This window comes from Protopterus annectens, chromosome 2.part0 (assembly GCF_019279795.1).
Source record: "Protopterus annectens isolate FY-2018-M chromosome 2.part0, PAN1.0, whole genome shotgun sequence".
NCBI classification, from domain to species: domain Eukaryota; kingdom Metazoa; phylum Chordata; order Ceratodontiformes; family Protopteridae; genus Protopterus; species Protopterus annectens.
In genome coordinates, this window is record NC_056728.1 from 1,819,574,846 (window position 1) to 1,819,600,901 (window position 26,056).

Genomic DNA, 26,056 nt, shown 5'->3' on the forward strand with positions numbered 1-26,056 from the left:
GCTTCCTTTCAATCCAGTGTTGCCAACCAGGCATCTTTGGCTAGCATGGGAAGCAGCTGAAGAGTTAGCATCTTGAATTTTGGGATTACCAAAAAAGTGTTTAGGACAGATAGATCCAGGATACGACACCAGGAATGGTCTTTTCTGAGTACCACAAAAAGTCTTTAGTAGAAACCTTGTCCCCATTCTTCTTCTGGAACAGGGTGAATAGCTCTGATGCTTGAGAGAGAACTTGCTTTTGAGCCTCTGCCCACTGATTTGGGGGTAGGTCTGGCCAGCCGTTTGGGGTTGGTAAAGAGTGAAAGTGGAATCTGCAACCTTGGGAAATTAGAAGTTATGTACTCACCATAACGTTCCATCTGAGTAGGTGACTTCATTTGAATGCAACCTGTGGGTATCGGATCCGACCTCGGATCCGAGCCGGCATTTCAAAAGCTTAGGCTCCGAGCTCCTCCCTCTACCCATAATCACCTGCCAAGCCCTAACTGACCTCAGATTGAGTTTGCCTATATAATACTAGAATAAAAGTATCTAAATAGATGCATAAACTCTTGTTGTATAAAGGTCAGGGGGATGGAGGGGGGGATGGTTGCATCCAAATGAAGTCACCTACTCAGATGGAACGTTATGGTGAGTACATAACTTCTAAATCTGAAGTAGGCAGACTTCATTTGTCTGCAACCTGTGGGACAGAGTCCCCAGCTACCTAAATCTTGGGCGGCCGTCATGGAAGGATGTTCCGGAGCACCGCTGAGCCAAAGGATGCTCTTCCCCTGGAAACAACATCCACCTTATAATGAGAAATGAAGGTATGAGACGAGGCCCAAGTGGCTGCCGCACAGATATCATCCAATGGCACTCGGGACTTAAACGCGGCTGATGTGGACACTGCCCTAGTTGAGTGAGCAGTAACCCTTTGAGGAGCAGGCCTACCTGAAGTGTTATAAGCCTGTAGAATACAATTAGCAATCCATCTCGACAGTGTGACTTTGGAAACCGCTTTGCCCATAGCAAATTTAGCAAAGGAGACGAACAGTTGATCTGATTGTCTATGACCAGCCGTTCTGTGAATGTAAAAGCGCAATTGTCTGTGAACATCTAAAGAATGCAGCTTATATTCTCCTTTGTTTTTGTAATTGGGGAAAAACACAGGTAAGTTGATTGATTGATTAATATTAGATTCCGAAGAGACTTTTGGAAGAAAAGATGGATTGGTCCTGAGGCACACCCTATCGGGAAAAAAGGAGAGGTAAGGTGGTTTGATGCATAGAGCCTGAAGTTCCGACACTCTTCTGGCTGATGTGATGGCTACCAAGAAAGCAGTCTTCCAGGAAAGGTACTTTAGATCTGCAGAAGCTGCAGGCTCGAAGGGGGGAGCAGTAAGGGCCTGTAGAACTAAGGATAGGTCCCAAGGTGGTGCAGCTTCTTTGACTGGTGGCCTCAACAGAAAAACTCCTTTAAGAAAGGTCTTGCAAATTTTCGCAGTCATGAGGGGAGCTGACTCATGACCCATATGATAATGGGAAATCGCTGCCATTTGTACCTTTACCGTGGAAGAACTAGCCCCTTGATGAAAGAGGTCTGTTGAAATCCAGTACCGCAGACAGAGGTGCTGAAAAAGGATCCATACTTTTCTGGACCGCCCAAATAGAAAACCTTTTCCATTTGCTCCGATAAACCTTCCTAGTGGAAGGCTTATGGGCCGCCACTAAAATGGCCTTGACAGGTGACGAGATACCGGGAGTCCTAATCAAGGATGGAACTGGAGCAGCCAGGCTGCCAATTTCAGGGTGTGTAGATTCGGGGCCGGGAGTCCTAGAGGATGGGAGATGAGATCCGGGATCGGATCCAGAATCCAGGGCGGATTCACTCTGAGACCATACATGAGGGAACCAGGGCTGACGAGGCCAGAACGGGGCAATGAGAAACATTCTGCTCCCCAAACTGTTGGCTTTCTGCAAAAGCCTCTGCATCAGAGGTATTGGAGGATAGGCATAAAGGAGACCGGGAGGCCAAGCATGCACCAGAGCGTCTCTCGGGGACTCCCCAGGTGGGGGGAAGTAGAGCGAAGAAACTGTCGCATTTGGCGTTTGAGTGAGAAGCAAAAAGATCGCAACAGGGTTGCCTCCAGACAGCAAAAATCTTCTTCGCTACCAGAGGATTGAGAGACCACTCGTGCGGGGAAAGAATGGTGCGACTGAGCTTGTCTGCAAGGATGTTGGATTTTCCCGGAATGTGCGTTGCTACAAGAAAGCGTTTGGTGGAAATTGCCCATTCCCAGACTCTCATGGCCTCTCGACAAAGTGGGTAGGACCTGGTTCCTCCCTGCTTGTTGATGTACCAGACTACTGACATGTCTGTCTGGATCGCAATAGTCCCCGTAGGAAGAAGGCTGTGAAGTGCTTGCAACGCTAGGAGCACCGCCCTCATCTCCAGGACATTTATATGCAGCGAGGTCTCCGAGGTGTTCCACGTGCCTTGGACAATCTTGCCCGCAGAATGCCCCCCCCACCCGAGGCGAGAAGCGTCCGTAGACACCGTGGCTCGGGGGAATGTTGCACAAAAGGGCCTCCCTGCCAGAGGCTCCAGAGACTGGAGCCACAAAAACAGGGAGTCCTTGCATGCCTTGCTGACCGCTATTGGGCTGTTGAGAGAGGAGTATAGCGGGGACCACTGGACCTGTAGGATCCATTGAAGAACCCGCATGTGTAAACGAGCATGAAGAAGTGGAATAGCTGCTGCCATAGAACCCAGGGCCCTCAGGACCGAAGCCACCGTCGGAAACGGTTGTAGGACTGCTGTGACATGACACTTCAGACTGGACAGCCTGTCTGGGGTGAGGAAGGCCTGCATTGATCTTCTGTCCAACCTTCCTCCTATGAAATCTATAAGTTGTGTGGGGTGCAGTGACGAAATTTCCCAATTTATGGTGATGCCCAGCCTTGGGGCTATAAGAAGAAAATAGTCCCTGGCTGAGCACAGTAGATGCCTTGATGATGCCGTTAAGAGCCAGTCGTCCAGGTACGGAAAGACCTGTAATCCCTGGAGTCTCAGGTGGGCCGCTACTACTGCTAGTACCTTGGTGAACACCCTGGGGGCAGAGGTGAGACCGAAGGGAAGGACCCTGAACTGGTAGTGGCTGGCTCCCAGCCGGAAGCAAAGGAACCTCCTGGACCGTCTGTCCATCCGAATGTGGTAGTACGCGTCCTTGAGGTCGATAGAGCACATCCAATCGTTCTCCCGCAAGAGGGGGAGTATTGATTGTAGGGTGACCATCCGGAACTTTTGCTTGGTTACCGACAGGTTCAGAAGGGAAAGGTCTAAGATCGGTCTTAAGTCCCCCGTTTTCTTTGGCACCAAGAAGAACCTGGAGTAAAACCCTTATCCGGTCTGATCTCGGGGGACGCGCTGCATGGCCCTCTTTTCTAGCAGCTGCTCGATTTGACAGCTGCTGCCTCCTTGGTCAGGTGGTACATCGGGGAGGCTGCGGGATCTGGGGATTTTGCTCGGGGGAATGGTATAACCTCTGGATATCACACGAAGCACCCAACAGTCTGATGTGATTGACTCCCAAGACGTCAGGTGCCTCGAAAAACACCCCCCGACTGCCTCCAGAGACGGACAGCCGGGCAACCCTTCAGGGCTGTTGCGTGGGTCTGTCAGAGAAAGGTTCTCTGGACCCAAAGTTTCTAGGAGCCCCTCTGCCTCTAGGACGGCGACCTCCCTGTCCTCCTCCGCCACGGAAGGACTGGTTATCCGGAGCAGGTTGGGACTGCTGTGACTTCCGGAACCACATCTTCTTCTGTCCCTTTTGGTTCTTCGAGAAGGACCTCTGGGGAGCTGAGAAGCGGACTCTGACGGCAGACAGCGTCTTCCCTTCCTTCTCGCTCTGGACTAACGTTTCGCGAACAGTTTTGCCAAACAAGGCAGAACCATCAAAGGGGGCATTCGCGAAAGTCGCCTTGAAGGGCTCTGAAATCACAGTGGCGGAGCCAGGCCTGACGCCTCATGACTAGGCCGCTCCGCTAGCTCTAGCGGCTCCCTCGGTAGCGTGAGAAAGTAGCCACAGACGATTGGAAACTGCTCTAAGAGTGGCCATACGGGTGGAGTACACTTGTTTGTCCTCACCCGACATGGACTCTGGGGGGGATGCAGCGTACTCTTTAATCAGGTCCCACTGCATCCTGATAACATGTGCCATGTAGTTCAGCGCTCTCAAAGAGAAGGTTGCTGAACTAAAAACTCGCTTCCCAATGCGATCCATCGAGCAGGACTCCTTGCACGGAGGATGCATAGAGGGACTCTCCTGCGCTAACTCCCTCTTCGTGGCTGCAGCCATCATCATGGCATCTACCGGGGGGCTCAGGATTCAGTCTGGACGTTTGGGTACAGGCTCAACGGTGTCCGGATCCTTCCATGCTCTGGTGGATATAAGGTCCACCAGAGGATCGGCAGGAGGGGACAAAGAGGTAGATGGGCCCGCCTCGAATGCCTCCAAGAACACAGACTCGTCTGAGGAGGCCTTGGGGGCAGACCACCCCCCCTGATCCTTAACATCTCCATAATGTCTCCAAAGGAGACATCTTCCGGGGGTGATCTTGGGGAGCCCTCCCCTTCGTCCAAATCTGTGTCTTCAGTAATGGACTCTGGGGAGTCCATGTGCCTCCTTTTTACTTACGCTTCCGAGGCACTTCCTCGGGGGGACTGTCAGAGGAGTCCTCTTCAGCAGCTAGATGTTCCAAGGGAACTACTTGGGACATCGAGGCGGGCTGTCCTTGGGACCGGCTGATGGGAGCCTGGCCCAACTGCAAGGGAGTACGGGGTGGAGCCGTGGCAGGGACCGGGGGTCCGGTAGTCCTCAACAGTGCCCTTTCCACTACGTCGAAGGCCGAGGGGGAGCCAGCTTCTCTAAGCCTCGAGAGCAGACCCCCACCCGGATCAGACGCACGGACCAGAGCCGAAACAGTCGGATCCGAGAGACCGGTGTGCTCCGACTTAGACGGAGCCGAAGACACACCAGCTCCCTCGGATCCAAGGCTCGGACCTTGGCTCCGAGAGGTCGGGTCCGAAGTACCCGAAGCACTCAAGGGATGGGTCGGATCTGAGGTGCGCTGACCTATCGGATCCGATCCACCCCCGGATCCAACTCTGCCTGGCACCGACAGCTCCGAACCCAGGGTGTGGGTCGGAGAACAAGCCAAGGGGGCGAAAAAAAGGGGTTGAAGCCCCTCCTGGATGGGGGGGGGGGCTAAGAGCACTCCCATTTGCATTTGGGCCTGGATGAAACGCCTCATCATCCGGTCCATGTCTGCTTCGCTCATGGAGGTGGTGGATCTATTTGAGGCCACCGAAGCGGACCTAGAGAGCCGCCTCGGGGACCTCACTGAAGGGCTAGCCTCCTCCTCCTTGGGCCCAGAAGAGAACAGAGGGGAGTGGAGCCGAGGAGGAGGAGATCTAGAAGACATGGGGGAGGCCCGTTTAGACGGAGGAGCCGAACTTGAGGTCTCGGCTCTCCGTTTGTGGTGCCTCTCCTTGTGTCTCTCCTTTTCTTTCTCCCTTGAAGTCTCCCTCTCCTCCGGCTTTTTTGAGGGAGGTTGAGTCCCAGCCGGGGGAGAGGAGACCGCAGCACCCACTGAAGGCTGCTGGCTAGTAGGGGCAGAGGCCGGAGCCGCATCTGGAGGGAGGAGTCCCATCAGAACAAGCTTCGACCTCCGCTCCCTTAAAGCTCGGGGGTTGAACCCTGCACAAATGGTACAACCAGATGACAGATGTTCAACCCCCAAGCATTTAACGCACCGAGTGTGGCCATCCGCTGGGGACAACTTATGGCCACACGGTACATTTAGAGAACACTGCCTTATGGGCTTCAGACATCTTAAGCCCTAACAGGCCTAACACACAAACACACAAACTACGCAAAACCTGAAGAAAAATTAAAAAGATAGAGAGAGGAAAGCCTAACACAAACACTAAGTTATAAAAGTTTAAGTTTTCAAAAAATTTTCAGTCAAAATTCTTATCTGTAACCAGGAGCTCGAGGAGTCCGTTGCAACTTGAAAAGCGGCAAACGAAATCTGAGGTCATTTAGGGCTTGGCAGGGGATTATGGGTAGAGGGAGGAGCTAGGAGCTCTGAGCCTAAGCTTTTGAAATGCCGGCTCGGATCCGATACCCACAGGTTGCAGACAAATGAAGTCTGCCTACTTCAGATCTATATTTAAAACCCATTTGTCCTGGGAAAGGAGTTCCCAATTTTCTGCATGCAGGGCAATCTTTCCCCCTAAAGGAGCAATCAGTTGAGCAGGGCTTGGAAAGTTTAAAGTTAAGTCATTGAGACAGTTTACCATGGGGGGGGGGTCTTAATTCCCCCCTGCTTTGGAAGTGGGAGCCCCCCCACTGTTTAGGTCTGCGAGTACCTTGGGATTGAAGCCTGGGTGTTCTGCTGGTTCTGGGTTTGGACTGAGAAGGCCTGGAAGAGGCAGGAAAGGACCAATTCTTAGAGGGCCAATGCCTACTAAATCTAGTTGGTTGTACTTGCAGGAAATCTTTAACAGTTTGCATAGATTTAGCTTTTTCCTCCATCTTTTTTAAGTACTACTACTGCTTTTTATTGCCAAACAGGCAGTCTTGGTTTAAGGGAGCATCCAGCAATTTAGCTTTAACATCTGGCAAAGATTGCTCCTTAAGCCAAGCATGCCTTCTAAGTACAGAACCAGTGACAGCAGCCCTGCAAGATGCCTCTAATGAATCAAAACCACACTGCAAAGTAAGTTTTCCAACTTGTTCTGCAGAATGCATTAAACCCTATAATTCTTTATTTCCAGCGGTCAGGAATCATTTTCTGTTTAAGCACTCCAATAATATGCTGCTGATACTTTAACATATGAAACTGGAATAAGCCCCAACGGCTAAAGTAGCAGACGTGTATACCTTCTTTCCCCATCTATCCAGTGCCCTGCAATCTCTATCAGAGGGGGTAGGATTTTTGACAGTAGTAGCCTTAATGCTCTTGGGTCCCTGTGAAATGGTCTCAGGATCCACAGTAGGATTTTTAAAGAGGAACTTGAGAGAATCCGGTACCCTGTAATACCCATCGGGTATTCTGGGAGTAGGAGGTAGAGTGTCAGGGGCCAGGCTAGATTCCGAGAAGGTATCATCTACAATATCCAGTACAGGAGGGATAGCTAAAGGCCTGTGTTGAGGCAGGAGTAAGAATTTCCTAAGCCTCTTTTTGGAGTCAGAATAATCCTGGCTTTCCCAGCGGAAATGCTCCCTAAGAGTGTGCAAGGTTTCACCAAAAGAGAAATCCTCTGGAGGGGAAGCAGAGGGAATGGAGTCCTCTGCATCAGAATCCTCCTAGGTAGTTAAGGGCAAATCCTGATCATTAGAGAAAACAGAAATTTCAGAACCCAGATCAGAAGGAAAATCAGTCCTAGGTCTCTTAGCAGGGGAAGGGTGGCTTGCCCAGATTAGAGTAATAAGGTCCTCAGCCATTCTTTTCATTTGTTTTTTAGGCATAAGGGCCTGACCATGCGGTCTGGGCATCATTTTTTTTAGGCATAGAAAGAGTTTTCGTCCTTGAAAAAGAAGATGGTGGTTAAATTTGCAAGTCAGTAGGCCTGAATACACCCTCAGAAGCCGGTGCCTGCACAGCTGCTCTGGACCCATCCAAGGTGGAGACATCCACAGGCTCCACAATAGAAGCGTCTCGCAGCATACCAAATGGGTCTCAGTAGAGGCCTGCGAATCTGAAATAGCAGGTATCAGAGGCTGCGAAAGTAGTACTGCCGAACTGGCGACTAGCTTAGGAGAAGCTTCGTCGGCAGCTTTGGACCCAAGCGGTCTCTGTCTTTATCTTTGTGTTTTTTTCAGAATGTCGGTAGTCGGGTGGCTTACCGAAGCCATTTCTGGACAATTGAACTGAGTACCAAAATATTTAGAAGCATAAATGAACAGAAAGTATTTGTTGTTTAAGTAGGGCACAAAACAGACAGCGAGGTACGTTGCGGTCTGGGCCTAAGCAAGGAATGCAGTACGAATGGAAATCTTTATGCGGTATTTGCTTTCCACAAGAAATACAATTATTAACTTTTACGGACATCGGTTTAGAGCAAGAAAACATTTCCCCAATGGGGTACTTAGCTTAGTTGAAGACTTCGGTTCTGAAACTCGAAAACGAAAACTTAAGGAGTCGGCCGACCAGCACTTGCGAACTGCTTCCGCTTTGAGCACCGCACGGCAAGAAAGACTGGTGTAATGGCATCGGCTGCATGCTTTATACCCCTGACTACCTGAAGTCATGGAAGATCAGACAGCAACTGACACAGGACCCAAGACTTTGATAATCAGGCCGACTGAGGACTACTGCAAGCAGATAATCTGAATGTGATGACTGCAACAGTGAAACATTAATAACATCTGACCGCGCATAGAGTCTGCCCTGAAACTTAGATATTTCCTGCAAGATTCTCTTATGGGGATGTGCAGACAAGCTTCTTTTAAGCCAAGGGTGACCAGCCAGAAGTCCTTGGCTAGTATGAGCTGCTGGAGGGTAAGCATTTTGAATTTTGGTACCACCACAAAGGTGTTTAGAACTGACAGATCCAAGATAGGGCACCAAAAGCTCTGGGCACCAGGAACAGTCTGGAGTAAAAACCCTGTCCCCTTTGTTCTGCTGGAACAGGTTGAATAGCCCTGATATCAAGGAGAGAAAGTACTTGCCTTTTGGGCCTCTTTCCACTGGATTGGAGGAAGATCTGGCAACCCGCTTGGGGTTAGCAGTGAGTGGAAGTAGAATATGTATCCCTGGGATACAATGTTTAAGATCCAGCAGTCCTGGGTAATGTACTCCCAGTTTTTTGCATGCAGGGCGAGTTTTCTTCCTAGGGGTGCAAATACTTGGGCATGGCTGGGAAGGATGAAAGACAAGTCATTGTTATCTTTTTCCATATGGGGGTGGCTTACCACTCCCCGTTTTTGAGGTAGGAGCACTCCATTGTTTAGATCTGTGCATATGTTGAGACTGTAGTCTTTGTGGTCTCTTGCCCCTGGGTTTGGACGGAGAAGGTCTGGGAGGGACTGGAAAGGACCAGTTTTTAGAAGGCCAATGCCTACTGAATCTAGGTGGCTGTACCTGTAAGAAATCTTTAAAAAGATGGAAGAAAAAGCTAAATCTATGCAAACTGTTAAAGAACAACTTCTGCTTTTGTGCCAAACATTCGTGGTTTAATGGAGCATCTAGTAATTTTGCTTTAACATGGTCTGGCAAGATTTGTTCCTGCAGCCAGGCATGCCTTCTCAGAACTGACCCAGTGACAGCAGCCCTGCAAGATGCTTCTAAGGCAACAAAACCACACTGCAAAGTATGTTTACCAACTTGGTTTGCAGAATGCATTAACTCGTGTAAATGTTTATTTTCTGCACAATCAAGAATCAACAAAATGTTTTGTTTAATTAGTTCCATAATATGCTGCTGGTACTTCAACCTGTAACAGCCCTGCAAGATGCTTCTAAGGCAACAAAACCACACTGCAAAGTATGTTTACCAACTTGGTTTGCAGAATGCATTAACGTAAATGTTTATTTTCTGCACAATCAAGAATCAACAAAATGTTTTGTTTAATTAGTTCCATAATATGCTGCTGGTACTTCAACCTGTAACAGCCCTGCAAGATGCTTCTAAGGCAACAAAACCACACTGCAAAGTATGTTTACCAACTTGGTTTGCAGAATGCATTAACTCGTGTAAATGTTTATTTTCTGCACAATCAAGAATCAACAAAATGTTTTGTTTAATTAGTTCCATAATATGCTGCTGGTACTTCAACCTGTAAAACTGGAAATTTAAAACCCTAATTTCAAGAGTTGCAGAGGTATATACCTTCTTTCCCCATCTGTCTAAAGCCCTAGAATCCCTCTCTGAAGGGGTAGGGTTTTTGGCTGTAGTAGCCTTAACTTTAGGTCCCCAGGAAATGGCCTCTGGATCCACAGTGGGATTTTGAGAGAGAAATTTGAGAGTCAGGTCTGTAGTACCAGTCAGGTTTTCTAAAAGGTGGTGGTAAAGTATCAGGAGTAAGATTGGATTCCATAAAGACAAACTACAAGATCCAGGACAGGGGGTATAGCCAAGAGGCCTGTGCTGAGGCAAGTCTAAAAATTCTGTCTCTTTTTGGACTGTGGTTAGTCCTGGCATTCCCAGCGGAAATGCTCTCTTAGGGTATGAAAGTTTTCACCGAAAGAAAAGTCCTCTGGAGGGGAGGCTGAGGGAATGGAATCCTCTGCATCTGAATCCTCATTAGGTAGATGAGGGTATGTCCTGGTAATCGGAGGGGTCAGTCATTGGACTCATGGTCTGGAATCAGAAAGGAAATTAATTCCTTTTAGAGGGGGAAGGCCGGCTTCCCCTAATTAGAGTAACAGTCTTCAGCCATTCTAAGCATTTGTTTCTGTGGCATGGGAGCTTGAGAATACACTTTGGTCGGTTTCCTAGGCATAGTGTGAACTCTGGGCCTGAGAAACTCGGTAGTTTGTCAGAAACGAAGTAGCCGGTTTAATACGAACATCAGGTGGTCTGAATATACCCTCAGAAGCCGGTGCCTGCACAGCGGCTCCGGACCCATCCATGGTACAGACATCTGCAGGTTCCATAAACTCTAAGAAGCATCTTGCGGCATACCGGACTCCGAATGAGTCTCCGTAGAGGCCTGCAAATCTGTAGAAGCAGGTATCAAGGGCTGCAAAAGCACCTCACTGAGTACTGGCGACTAGTGTAACGAAGAGTCATCAGCTGCTTTGGACCTATGCAGTCTCTGTATTTATCCTAGTTTTTGGGAAGGAAATCAGTAGTTTGATGGCTTACCGAAGCCATTTCAGAATAGGGAGATGGAGAGCGAAAGAATTTAGCGACAAAGATAGCCCGACTACTAATAGTTTGGCCGTTGAACAAAGTACAAAATGGACAGCAGGAACGTCATGGTCTGGGCCTAAACAGGTGACGCAATAAGAATGAAAATCTCTGAGGTATTTGCTTTCCAAAGGCAAGACAATTGCTAACTTTTTCTGACATCAGTTAGAGCAAGAAAAAAGGATCCCCAATGGGGTACTTTAGAAGACTTCAGGTTTGAAACTCAAAAATTTCAGGTAGCAGTCGACTGGCACTTGCGAACTGCTTCGGGCTCCTGCACGGCAAGAAAAGCTGATGTAATGGCATCGTCTGCATGTTTTATACCCCTGACGACTGACATCATGGAAGAGGTGACAGCATCAGACGCAGAAATCCCAAGACTCTGGTATTCGAACCGACTGAGGGCTACCCGCAGGCAGATAACCCAAATGTGATGATAGCAACAGTGAAACACTAAGAACATAAATTGTGATTGATGCTGCCATTGATCCTAGTAGTTGGAAGACTACTCGTGCCAAAGCTTTGTCTTGACAGAGTATCACTCGGAGTTGAGACCAGGTCTCTCTGCAGCCTGTATAGCTGGCGGGAGAATAAACGAGCTCGAGTACCAAGATTTGCCCCAATGAACTTCAGTCTTTGAGAAGGAATTAACTTCATTTCTCTTGGCTTACTGTTATCCCCCAAGCGATTCATAAGCTGTATGGTGTAATGTAGGGCAGAGACCAGCAGATGCTTGGTTGGAGCAGTAAGGAGACAATCATCTAAATATGGAAACACCCGGAATCCTTGCAGCCTCAAGGGAGCGGTTACCACTGCCATGCATTTGGCGAACACTCTGGGGGGGCCGTATAGACCAAAGGGCAGTGCTCTGAATTGGTAATGATTGTCTCCCTGCCGGAAGCAGAGGAATCTTCTGGAGCATTTGTCCATTTGTGTGTTAATACACGTCCTGAAGATCTATAGAGCACATCAAATAGTCTTTTCCCAGAACGGGTAGTATAGACTGAACCATGACCATCCTGAATTTTATTTGCTTGACAAATTTGTTTAGGATGCTGAGGTCCAGAATTGGCCATCAGTCCCCCGTAGTCTTTGGCACCAAAAAGAACCTAGAGTAAAATTCAGATTCTAATCTGGCCTGGTGGGACTGTTTGCATGACTCTTTATAAAACAGCTTTTGTATTTCCTGAGCTGCTGATTTGACTGGGTGGAACATTGGGAATATGCCTTAGTGGACTTGGGTAAAGATTGAAAGGGAGAGGATAACATCTGGTAATTATCGTCTGCACCCAAAAATCTGTGGTTATGGATTACCAGGCAAGGTGGTGCAGAGAAAATTGTCCGACTGCTACCAGAGGTAAGAAATCTGTCTGCTCTTAAGGAGCGCTGATAAGGCTGTCCAGAGAAGGAATCTCTGGATCCCCGATTACGCAGAACCCTGCTGCCTCTGAAGGAGCGTCTTCCAGTTGACCCCCCCCCCCCTACCCTGGGGGAAAACTCGCCACGCATGGCACAGAATGGACCTTGAAGATTTCTTGTACCACATTTTCCACTCCTCCGATTCCTATAGTAGGGTCGATGGGCGAGTGGAAAAATGTACGCCCTTGCCAGACGAGGTCTTAAACATCCTTTTCACACCTGGCTAAAGTGTCTTTCACTTTTCGGCCAAAAAGAGAGAAGGCCTCTATGGGAACTTTGAGAAAAGAAAAAAAGAAAAAAAAAAAATCTACAAAATCACATAGGTGCATCCAAGTTTGACATCATGAAAACACCTGTATCTGCTGCTCTAGCCATCCCTTCAGCAAAGTGAGAGATCAACGGCATGGATGAGCTAGTGATAGATTCCAGGGTGGCAAGCTGTGAGGATTTTGAAGTTCTAAAATTAGGTGCCTCTGAAGCCAGGTGAAGTGTGACAGATAGTTCAAGGACTGAAAGGCAAAGGTCGCTGAAGAATACACCCACTTACCTAGTCTATCGCCCAAGACTCCCTGTTAGGGAGATGAGACAGTTCTCTCCTCAGTGAGCCCTTTCTTAGTGGCTGCCGCCACAACCATAGCATCTACTGGTAGGCCCCTTGGACCAGTGTGGGTTGCCTTCTGGAGAGGAAAGAATTGAGTTTGGTCTCCAGGGCATAGGCTCAATGGTATCAGGACTCTTCCAGACACACTGCACAATGAGCTGAATCAGGTCATCTGCAGCTGGGGTCACCCAGGAAGTAGAGGGCCAGGCACAGAAAGCATGCAATAATACAGACTCCTCAGAGGAAGGGGTGGTGGACTTCCAGTCCCCCTGCTGCTTCAGGATTTCCAATAGGTTTGCAAAGGAGACATCCTCAGGGGGCAACTATGGGGTCCCTTACCCCTTATCATAGCCTGTATTTTCAGTGAGGGATTCCTCAGGGGAATCCACATGCTTCCTCTTGCAAGGTACCTCCTTGACTGGGAGGTCTGAGGAGGACTCTGCAGAGCAGGAACCTTGTGGAAGGATGTCTTGAGGTTTCCATGCCCGGTGTCCGTGAGTAGTGGATGCATCAGCTGCGGCTCAGAGGAAAGAGATATGGGTCTCCAGCACTGAAGGAACAAGCTGGAAGCCTGCAGAGGAAAATGCCCCTTCCACCTGGAAAACAGGTCCACCCGAAGAGGGATGGGAGCGTGGAACAGAGAAAGAACCTCGGGACCGGGGTCACACCCTGCTCAGACGAACCCACTGCCAGGGAAGGAGCCAAGACTGGACTTTGTTCCATCAAGGCAACCGGAATCATAGTAGACTGCACCATGGAAAAAGCCGTACTAGGGAACACTGTGCCGACGGACCAGTCTCTATCTCCAGGATGGCCCAGCTCAGAGCGAGTCAATAGCCAAAGGGGGGAGTCTGGCACCATGGTAAGATCTACCGCTGGAACTAGAACCGAAGAAGCTGGAACTGGGATTGGTGGCGAAGGCTCCAATACCTCCAGGGAGGTCGAAGGAGGAAAATATTGAGTCTTTGGAGAAAGATCCTTGGGCTCCAGGTGGGAGGGAGGATTTGGAAGGAGTTGGAATTCCTCTGGCTGCCAGGAGCCGATACACTAGCCTCACTATGTCCAGTTCCAAAAGGCTCTTGGAGGAACAGGTAGACATCCTGCGAGTCAGGACGCTCTAGAAATTGGCTGTAATGTTGACCAAAAAAACAGATCCAAAGGGGAATATAGGGTCCGAGCGGGTATTCCACCTTTCAGCACAGAGAGAGATCGAAGGACCAGCATGATGTATAGGTAGGGAGGGAAGTGACCGGAATTGGAATAACTATTTTTGATGCCGAAAGGGAGATCGGTACTGAAGTCGCAATCTATGCTGTAGTCACAATGGGAGTTGTAGTCTGTGCTTGGGGCATGGGTGCTGAGGACGGCACCGTAGCTGGCTGTTGTCCTACAACTGAAGTCAGCACCATGGAGGAGGTTTTGGGTCCCAGTGCCGATGTTACTGGCACCAAATTTAGAAATCTTAGCTTTTGGCTCAGATTTACATTGATTGACGTGAGGAGAGGAGGGCAAGGATTTTACTCCTCTTCTTGTGTTCTCTCTTTGGAGGGGGATGAGTCCTCAGACACAGAAACAGCCTCCATGAATGGAGATTTTAAGAGACCTTTGAGCACGTTTGTTTTTCCGTTCCATCAAAAAGTGTAGGTGCTAAAACCTTTACAAATCTCACAAGGTGGTTTCACAAACAGCTGCGGCACCCCCAGACAGACACAAGACACATGGTTGTCTACATTAGGCATTTTTCTATTGCACTGGTTACAACCCTTGAAACCAGTTGTTCCCTTTTTTTCTCAGACACATTCATACATATACATTTTTTTAACCAAGCCAGTCAAATCAGTCACACAAGAAAGAAAAGGGGTTAACTTTTTTTTATAGTAGAAAGAGGAGAGGAATGGGGAATACCAACAATGTTATTGGGAATGATAAGGGAAGGCCTGTACCAGCAATGGTATGAAGAGTACCAAACTTAGAAAGAGGGACACTCATGCAGATTAACCAGAAAAATGTGCGATAAAGGATTAAATATAAAGAAGTCAAGAAAAGCTTTAAGTATTGAAAAAATTTTGATGCCTTATCTGAGAGCTGGCCTGACGCGTCTTTATTCAGTATGCAGCAAATGAGATCCGAGGTAATATTGAGAGGAGCACTATGGGTAAAGCTTAACTCGAGAGTTCTTTGGCTGGCGCTAGCTTGGTATAACCACCAACTCATTTCCGAAGACAGGACTGACACCCATCAGTAAGGAATGAATGAAGATCAACAACACTGACATTATGTGACAAATCTATTACCTTTGCGTGGAGCATTACAATGGGTGCAGTGGTGCTGTTGCTAAGGTGGTAGGGCTATCAAGTGTGCAACTTCCAGGCTGTGAGCAAGGATCCCTATATAAATGAGGTGGAGTTACTGAACAGTATAAAAAAAGGGGTAATCTTGTCGACATATTTCATCCATGTAGAGAGAGAACTATGATGAGGTTTACAGAGGATGAAGCTGACATCAAGGGATGGTGTTGTCCAATGACTTCTAAACTTATTTCAGCAGAGCCGTGCCTGTTTGCTTGGTGTGCAGAGCCGTGCCCGTTTGCTTGGTGTGCCGTAGTGTTGAGTGTGTCCTATCTAGAGGGGGTGTGTACACTAACATCTAAGCTTTGTTTAGCCAAGGGGCACATATTTCTGTGGCATGCCACAGTGCTGAGCATGTCCTTTCAGTGGGGTGTGTACAGACTGCTACGCTCCGTTTACCTCAGGAGCACGTCTGCGTGGCGCTCCGCAGTGTTGACTGCATCTAAAAGTCACTGACATATTAGTTCGTTTTGACTCCTGTTTACCAAACGAAGGCCATTAAAATGTTAACGATATACTAGGTAGGTGCAATGCATCACTGGTAGCCAATCACAGTCAGCTCCTACAGCAGAGGAGTATAAAGTATGCATACAACCTGCAATCAGATTTCTCCCCCATACTCTGCACCACTGGAGTACAGACTTGGAAATTTTAACAGAGAATGCTAGGGGCTGCAGCAGGTCTGCAGCATCTGTATGCGCTAGATGGTGAAGTTAATGCTGCTGCCAACAATAGGCCTAGACAAAGAATGAGGAGGAGTGTTCAGGCCCAGGGTAACCTTCCAGGCATTACATGAGCTGGAGATTGTAGAGCACTACAGGGTGGACAGGGACATACCATAAGAACTCACCAAGCTCTGCACCCTCAACTTGGACACAGGGACAACAGAGGGGAACCCATCCCTGTGGAAACAAAGGAATGTGTAGCCCTTAGGATGCTAGCTACAGGTACTTTCCAAAGACCAACTGGGGACATGATGGGGGTCTCACATCCAGGATACTTCACCAGTTCCTGGATGCCATGCTACTACTTGCCAGTGAGAATATTCATTTTCCCCTCACCCCTGAGGTGAGGGCCAGCAATATGCAACACTTCTACCACATGACACACTATCCTAAGGTACTGAGTGCCATAGATTGCACTTGTGTATAGATAAAAGCACCACCCGGTGAGGAAGGTAGAATCTATGTCAACCGCAAGGGGTGCCACTCCAACTGCCAGGTCATGTGCAATGCCCAGGGGATTATCATGAGTGTATAGTGTGCTGGCAGCCCTGGCAGTTATCACTACTCCCATATCTGGCATGCATCACATCTATACCAGATGTTTGCTGGGGGGGGGGGACATCCCACACTGCCATTTACTGGGGGATGCTGACTAGGCACTGGAACCGTGGATGACAAAACCCATCAGAAATGCACACACACGGAAGAACGCCATAATGAGTCATGTGCACAAACTAGGATCACAGAGTGTGTTCGGGCTTCTGAAGTCACAGTTCCGGTGCCTCAATATATCTGGTGGAGGCCCGCAGTATAGTCCAGCCACATGTGCAGATATTCACAGTATGTGCCATGCTACACAATATGATGCTGCAGAAACAGCAGCAGCAGGATCAACAAAGGGAAGGGATACACAAACCCCCACCAGTGCCTAGGTTACCACAGCCACACTCACAGGAGGACCCCCCGATGATGTCCCTGTAAGCAGACGTAAGCGTGCACAGTACACCCTTGGCTTTGGCCAAGAGAACACACAGCACACTCACCGACAACCTAGGGCATGACACCTTACTCAGTAACATACAAATATTAAAATTGTTGATGCCAGGCAACTCGCACAACCTGTACCTATCCATGTATTGCCTGTGTACTACATGCAGTCAGCCAGTCCCAAGCTACAGTTTTGTCAACTGCTGCATTCGCAAGGCAAGTCTCTAACCTACACACTACTTGTAAGGATTACTATAATATGGTATCGTATTGTATGGATCTTTGCATTTATCAAGTAAATATAGTGGGCTACATAGACAGAAATAACATTTACATGGGACTACAGATACCCAACCCAGTAGTATGCATTCCCTAATAATCACTAGGTCTCATGGTTGGAATATTCACTACAGTCAAGGGAGATGAGAAACAGTTGTGTCACATATTTGAACTACTGCCTATCCCAGCAGACCACGTGCAGTTTTCCCCCACCCCCATCATAACAGTGTTCCCATATAAATGCTTAAACAGCAAGTCAGCAATGCTATATCAGCAGACCAAGCAATCTCAGGGCTGTAATATAGGACTATCACACATTGTATGTCTCATGTAACACAGTAACAACGTACATATTTATGCTGTTGATTAATGAAGGACTCCTCTGTCTGGCAGCCTGTGTGGCGCAATGGACTAAGGAAGTTAGCATGGGTGATGGTGCTGATGGTTCTAATCTGAAGTATTCACAGTTTTTGCATGCAAGGTATTTATGTTGGTGTCACAGACTGTCATACCTCTCACCATCTTACTGAAAGAAATCTGGGCAAAGCCAGAAAGAATGGGGGGGGGGACGACAAAGGCCCAAAAATAGGGACAGAACTTAAATATTGCTCCCATAAATTTAGAAAGTTGCTAGAATAAAAGGTTTTGCATTACTACATATTTTCTGAAGGATATAAAGTCTGAAAATCAAATCTTTGTCTTTATTTAGCATTAGTGACTTCAATATTCACTAATTTACCAGAAAACCACAATTTTTATGAGCGACAGTCCAAAAATATGAGGCAAAAATCTGGAAATTCTGTGAAAATCTGCACAGTTGAGAGGCATGCAGACCATCAGTCTGTGTGTGGTGTAACACTACGAACCTCACATACTAAGTACACCAGACAGCTGGGGAATGCCGTGGACATTGAAGTGAAATACTGCAGAAACAGGGGCAGATGTTAATGTCTGCAACACACAAAATCCTGGACTGGAGTATAGGTAGGTGTGGCCTGAAGTCACTGATTGTCCTAGTGGCCATCACTATTTCTCTCTCTCACATACATAGTATATCTATCGCTATTGTAGTCTCATACATACAACTTACATCGTTAATTTTAGAGAGACAGAGATATATTATATATAAAAATAGTTAGATATAGATATGGGGGGGGGGGCAACACATACACAGCTACATTTTGATATGCATTCCTGTTATATGCATAAATGTTTTTGAATGTCTATTGTCCTACATACCCTAATAATGGTGAGTAAATCTGCACTTTCACACATCCATACTGCTGCGCAAAGGATCCAAACTAAGGGTGCAACAGTACACAATCCACTTACCTACAGACTCCTGTGCCTGCTGGGTATTACCACGTAGACAGACACAGGTGAGCAGGTGGTGTATTGTAGAACGTTGTCAACGCAAGCATGGACAGGGTGCACTGTTCCTGCCCACAGGTTTGCCTAACTGCAAGCAGCCACATATGGCCATACTGGTAACTGTACACACAACTAGGAGAACAGTTCTCACTGCTAGGATACTAGATGCACATAACAGTACGAAGCATATCACTCTGCAGGTCAGAGATACTGTTCAACACAAGCCTAGTTTGTGTAATGCACAAGTACTGTGCCTGCAATCTCATATGAAACGGACAATTTGTGGCTTGTGTGATTAGTACTGTGATCTACAGTGTACAAGACTAGATAGGTAGAGATCTAATCTCACTCCAGCCCACTTGGCTGATATCCCCCTGCAAAACAGACATGCCCTCATGGGCTATCCACCTGCAATGGTTATGCACTTTCTGACCCTGTAACTTGCTGCTGGCTTCCAAACTGCTCTCTTCTACAAGGCCTGATAATGATGTTACTACACTGTCAGCTGGTAGTCTTAAGGTGGATATCAGACTTAAGCCATGGTGCGTGCGATAAGTACTGTGATCTACAGTGCATCAGACAAGACAGGTAGGGGTTCTAATCTCACTCCAGGATACTTGGTGTGCATGTATGTCCATATGGCATAATCACGATAACCCTGGTAACTTAGAAATAGGTAGGGTTTTGCAGTGTTTTATTTGTAGCAGGTGATGTGGCCCACCAAAGGGCTGACCACAACAAGGCTTGCTTATGTCCTCAAGCATATGTCCTAAACTGATAGTACTAACAGACATGGTGTGCTGCTTGCAATACATACTGTGATCTGTACTGTGTACCATTACATAGTCAAGTGTTCTCATCTACATACACCCAACTTGCACTGCGTGCGCGCCTTGGCATGTCTTGTACGCAGTGATTGGAAATGGTGCTAGCCTCAAATGTAGCCATGTTTGTGTACGAGCCTGTTACAGCATTTTACATCATGGTGTGGAACCATAGGACATTTAAATTTAACTAGCATAATGGCCATACAGCCCTCACATATTAGAAATCTTTATACCCGTAGTTACAGGATCAGCACACATTGCCCCAGTCCAAGAGGGACACAGATAGTTGTTCACCCAGCCAATCATACAGACGGCATGTGCTGTGGTGCACTGAGACGCTCTCGTGTGCCAGTAGGCAGGGTTCTGTTGCAAGGGCGTGTTAAAAGTCTGCTACACATCTTCCACAAGCATGTAGTACTAATGTCACATACTAGATTACTGTCCCTACAGTAAGTCATTAATCTATTATGCTTCCCATACATAGGCAGCATATGCAATCAAGCAGGGTCACACATTGGCCCTGTATGCAAGGCACAGATCACCTCAGAGTAGTCTATATGCAAGCAACAATGATACTCACTGCAGACTATCCCGACCGAACACATACTTAAGACGTGAAGTGTCCTTGCGAGAGGCCATACTGTGTGCAACTGCCAGTACTGCTTGGAAAGGTACGTCAAAAAATGGCCACTGCACTCAGATATTGGCATGCTGAGGAAAAAGTACATTGAGTTTATGAGTATGTCACTTACGGGTGACTGTTGACTCAGCTATACCATACAGTTCCTGTCATACCACTGTAGAGACTTGGTGATGTGAGGCACATTAGGTGTAAAGCTGTGTGGCCCAGGTGTTCCTTCACCCCTGAGCATGTACATCACATGTCGTGACTGATGTGCTACTTACAGGTACATAGGTCTACCTGATGGGAATGATACCACATACATTTGCTTGGAGTTTATGGCCATTAGTAGGTCAATAGGCATGTGTTTGCAATACCCTCTTGCAGGACAGTGACATACCACAGAGACTCTGTGCTCACAATTTACAGGTATCAGCCAACATTGCTAGCCACAGTCATTGAGTAGTTGCGTGTATTGTGGTTACAGAGTCAAAGCAGAAGAGGATACAGGACTATGCCCTGTTGAACACTGCTGCTTACAGATCAGCTACTGAAGGCTATGTCCTTATGTTGCGTGTGTGCACCAATGGGCCACTTAGGGACCCCTACAAATGACAGTATCGTGGATGCCTAAGTGGGTGCTTTGTAAATGTTGTCCGAGCAGAGAATATAGTCAGATGGCTTGGCTCAGTCTGGTGTTTGTACACCCCGATGTACCCTCACCCAGGTCCTTTATGACCGTCTCAGAAGTGTCCACCATGTGTAGCAGTCATGCTCCCAGTCACACATCCAAACTGTGTACAGTCAACTGTGTGTAAATCACATATATGTGGTGTGCTGATCATCTCCACTATTGTCTTTATGGGCATACAGATATGGATACTTAGACAGAGATGTGTATAGATATGTTGGACAGTGGATGCACCACATCTGTGCAAGGGTAGAACAGTTGCCATTATGCACTCCGCTGGTGTACAGCTGGTGGTGTTAGTATGATGCGTTAGCAATCCTTGTCAGATCACATGGAGATGCAGCCTGGAATGTTAGCATGTGCAATCAAGCAGCTTCCACTGAGAGGCCAGTTATGAACTGCTCTGTAAATTTGGAAGTTATGGGACAGATTGTAGGAATGTCATGTCACATGGTGGGGACAAGGGAGTGTAGCTAATGCAAACAGTGTGGGAGTACAGGTTAGCTACAAGTACAGACCCATCATACATGGCATCATGACATCTGAAATAAATGACAATCTGGGCCCGTCCTTTAAGGTTACAACTGTAACTACATTCTGCGTTGTGGTTTGTGTGGGTAGCTAATTTTGTCACCATGTCTACAGAACACCACTACGTGCTTCTTTTGGCTGAAGTGGTTGTGCCTCCATGTTAGGGGGCACCCTCACCCCAATTGTCACACAGCAATGTCCACCTGTTATTGCACAGCCTAATGGCAGTTGTCCATCAGTCAGGTTTGCTGAGCCATAATGAGCCCGTGTCCCTCCTGTCCCATTCAGCAGAGTTCACACAGTTGTAATGCTGCTAACAATGCATGGATGTAGAGCTCTGCAAACTGCCTGTCCCATCTGAAGGGGAAGATGCAGTCACACTACTTCAACCATCCACCAGGAGGTAATAAAGGGCTTTGACATATGTCTATTGTCTGCAGGGGGGGGGTAGAAGCTGATACTTCTAAGAAGACTGATCTGTGGCCAGATCCCACCAGGGAGGGCTTCACATTGAGGGGGCTGTAGTGATCACCCATACTGGTAAACACATTATGCAGTACGTTGGTTCCTGTGTGGGGATGTCACAGCACTGCTCCAAGGAAGGACCTGGACCATCCTTTGAGCAGGTGAGCCACAGCATCACCAAGCAACAAAGTGTGCACATATTACATTTTCCTAAGGTGTCTTTGGTCTGTTCAAACACCTTGCATGATTCTTCTTGCAACATGCTGAAAGCAACTGCACAAAGGACAACTAGCACACAGTGCCAAGCAGTGTCCCCATGAGTCATGTCACCTGAAATGCCATATGAGTTAGCATAGATACAAGCACTAGCACCGTCATACACCTACTGCCACTGGACCAAAACACTTACTTTTGGCTCAAGGCCAGATCATGCTTATCAACTGTAACAGACAGAGCATATTGACCGTTACACTAGGCAATGGATGTCTGACAAGTCCCAGAACACCTACCATGGCCTGAAAAGGTGTATGACAATATTAGGCCAGCTGCCATGCTGGAAACTGTGTACGTCATGTATAGAGTGTACTGTCAGCTGGGGGCAGACAAGTGTGACAGTCACACAGGGAATATAGCACTGGGAAACCTATGCTGCAATGATGCCAGTCACAACTAGAGTTCACCATCCTCATTATCGACATACCCCTTCTACCTATTCCCGCTCTACAGTCTCAGCCACTGTCAGTGACCTCTGAGCACATTAGCAGGCGATTGCATATTAGGATTGGTCACAGAATCCCACACAGAACCAACAGTTACCCAGGATGGCCTAAGACACAGTTGTCTGAGCCACTAACAGACTAAATGCCAATGAATGCATAATACTATCCTGTGAGAAATCATGCACCCCTGCAAAGTATTGTAGTGTCAGCACACCACTCAGTTGAGCCATTACACATGGAGTTATGGACAGAGTAAAATGTAGTCTTTGACTTTCATTGGTCAGAAAGATGTGGAGATGCATTCACTGTTGTACAACCTATACAGACAGGTGTGGGATGTAAATCCCAGACTATCATGGCTATACTGAATGTGGCAGTCATCACACCTAGCAGTGTGCAATGGCACCCTAGCCATGTCACTACACAGGCATATCATACCAACTATAGCAGCCACACAGGTTCTATGGTACACCAATACACAGTGTAGATAACATGTCCTATGGAGTTCGTATAACAACTGAACATGTGTAGTCTGTCTCCTAAATGCTCTGGCGGGTATGTGTATGGCTCCATACAGGGAGGAGTCAAGACACCCGTGTAGTTTCCACATATCCATGACAAGACCAACATGTCTCACCTGTTCTACACTCCTACAACATCACTGTGCTATACATAGTGCATACTGGAAAAGTATGCAGCAAAGACAGTACACCCTTCATGAAACAGGTCCCCCATGCATGTGAAGTACACATCTGTTAATACACGTGCATATTACACAATGGGATGTAGAACGAGTCAATCATAACTGGTGTCAAGTCAACTGTCTGTAATGGACACAGGATATTTGGAGAAGGGTCATCTCCATCACCACTTGTAGATGTGTTGGTTCCCAAAGTCCTGGTGACACTTACCAAGGCTAACTGCCTTTTTTACAGATTAGAGATGCACGAGTACGCTGAATGCTGCCATTGTCCTAGTTAGCCTGTAATACACATATGAACCTATGGAGCTATGCACTTATAGTGCTGTACCTTGAAGACACATTTCTGCTGTGCAGACATGCCATCCTGTGCTGCTTTATTGCCACTGTGTATCCACAGGTTATCCCAACAGACTCCTGAAAAAGAAACAGGCCCGTGTCACCTGTCAGTGCAACTAAACAGCCACTACAAACATAAGGTACACAAAAGTATGTGGCGTACTCATGACAAATGCCAGCATACAGTATATGTCTGTAACCACTACAAGTTACATGGCAAAACACTGCATTACACAAGTACATGTTAACTAATATTAATATAGTCACCCAGCACAGACATGTAGCTTCATTTCCCTGCATCAATGACAGGGATGTGGCACAGGTATCACCTGCACAGAGTGTTGTGGGGGGGGGTGCAGGGTCCTAGGCTGGCCCAAACGGTTGAAAGAATGCGTGCGAGTCAGAAAGGGAAGCAGGCAAGATGAACCATGGAAAGACGCAGTGCGTCTGTAGGTGACCTGCATTTGACAGTGGCACGAGTGTGAGCATGTACACAGTCAAGCTCAGTGCTAGCCCTACGTGTGTGTATGACTGACAACTTAGGACTGTATATGGTAAAAGTGACAGTTAACTGCTCTGGCCCCGAACATGGAATTCTCTCTGCCAGGAGTTGCACTGGCACCTCCACGCCCAAGGTCAGAAGTGGTGCTAGTACCTGATGGCGACTATCTACTGGAAATGTTTCCCCCACGGGACCGTCTAGGACCACAAGGTGAAAGCATGCCATGTTGTGGTGTGGACAGCACATTCCCCCCCCCTCCGTAGCTCTGGATGTACTGCCACAATGGGTGCACGACTGTGCACGGCCACGTGGACTCTCAGCAGATGGGGCTATTTATCTAGGTCCACGAGTCAGACGCTCAACTCCAACCACACATTCCAGCATAATGTGTGGTCCAAGATGGACATAGTCTCAGCCCACCTTCTGTCCACTGCATCAGTCAACCAATCTAGGGTGTCCCCAATGTGGTAGAGGTAGTCACAGATAGACTGTGTTACATCCATAACCATACACATATGTCTGGTGTTCCTTTCAGAACATGCCCTTGCCTCAATGACTGCCCAACATGCACCAAGTGACCCATGATGTGACATCTGCAACAGGTGCTGGACAGACAGTAGCCCTCCTACAAACACCCCTGTCAATCTGCCTGTATGGGACTTTGACGGCTCTCTGGCTATGGCCAGTGTCTACACTCACTAGAGCCATATAGTTGCCACACTTTCCTGTTCAATGGCCCCACCCTCCAACTGTCCAATATCTGTGGCCTCTGGGGACTGTGTATGTGTGGACATACTGTGTGTGGTGACTGTGTGGACATGCTGACTGTGTGTGGTGACAGAGGGCAGAAGAGGGATATCAACCTCTGGGACAGATTCAGCCCCCCGAAACCCCCATCTGTGTCTCACTGTGGCCACCATCAAGAGTCTGAAAAGACACGGACATCAGGTTGTGTAGGGGACACCAAGCCCCCTCCCGGGTCACCTGTGATAAAGAAAAAAAAGCAGCACATTAATACCTGCACTATTATGCTCTGCAGTACTAAGCTGTGATATCTGTAAGGCTCTCTACACTGTTGTCACTATGACAGACCTTTTGAGAACCCAACCTCATAGGACATGATGACAGTACTCTTCCCACAATTGTAGTTACTTCAAAATAACATCTCATTACACTGCAATCTCATCAGTAACAGTGAGGTGCACTTAACATCTGTGTAGACTTTTACTGTTGACACATGACACTGGTGTCCTGACAATACGGTGATATCTATTAATGTGGTCAAACCTACAAGGCATAGGTATGACCAATATATGTACAGTCAGAAAATGTGTGCAGTTGGCAATCATGCCAACAGTACAGAAATGCAGGCATCAGGCCTGGGATGGCAGTCTAGGGATTAAATTGCTGTAAACCTACAGCTAAAATAAAATAGAGTTATACTTACCAGGAGCAAGACCATGGGCTTGGCCAATACCGGACGGACCTGTGAAAAGTTGAGGAAGAGGTGATGTCAGTAACACTGCATGTTGCAGCACAACAAGGCAATACATCCATGCAACTCACATTTGCAGTAGCTACTGTGTTATTGTTGTATTGGTCACATTCTGAGTAAGAAGTATGAAAAAAAATTATGTACTCACCATAATGTTCCATCAGAGTAGTTCTACTTCATTTGTCTTCAACCCGTAGGATACCAGATCTGAGTCGGCAACTTTACTAGCATCTGCTCCGAGCTCCTCCCCTTACCCATAATACACCGCCACTACCTTCCAACCCCCAGATCGAGTTTGCTGAACCTTATATGGATAACCAGACCTGAAAAAAATAATTGTGACCTATAACTGCAGCGTGTCGGCTGTTCATATGCCAAGGTCTGGGGAAAGGAGAGAGGGACAGTTGAAGACAAATGAAGCAGAACTACTCAGATGGAACGTTATGGCGAGTACATAACTTCTTTATTTGAAGTAGTTTACTTCATTTGATCTTCAACCTGTGGGACACAGTCCTCAGCTACTACACTCCTGGG

At 47.5% G+C, this 26,056-nt stretch overlaps 1 protein-coding gene across 1 annotated transcript in view; it reads right to left on the reverse strand.

The window, feature by feature from the left end:
* LOC122792891 (serine/threonine-protein kinase PDIK1L-like) overlaps positions 1 to 25,515 on the reverse strand; it is a 110,540-nt gene extending 85,025 nt beyond the window's left edge. The window contains exon 1 of the mRNA XM_044060450.1: positions 25,475 to 25,515. The gene's annotated coding sequence lies outside the window, so the exon portion shown is untranslated. The remainder of the gene's footprint in view (positions 1 to 25,474) is intronic.
* Positions 25,516 to 26,056: the final 541 nt, after the last annotated feature.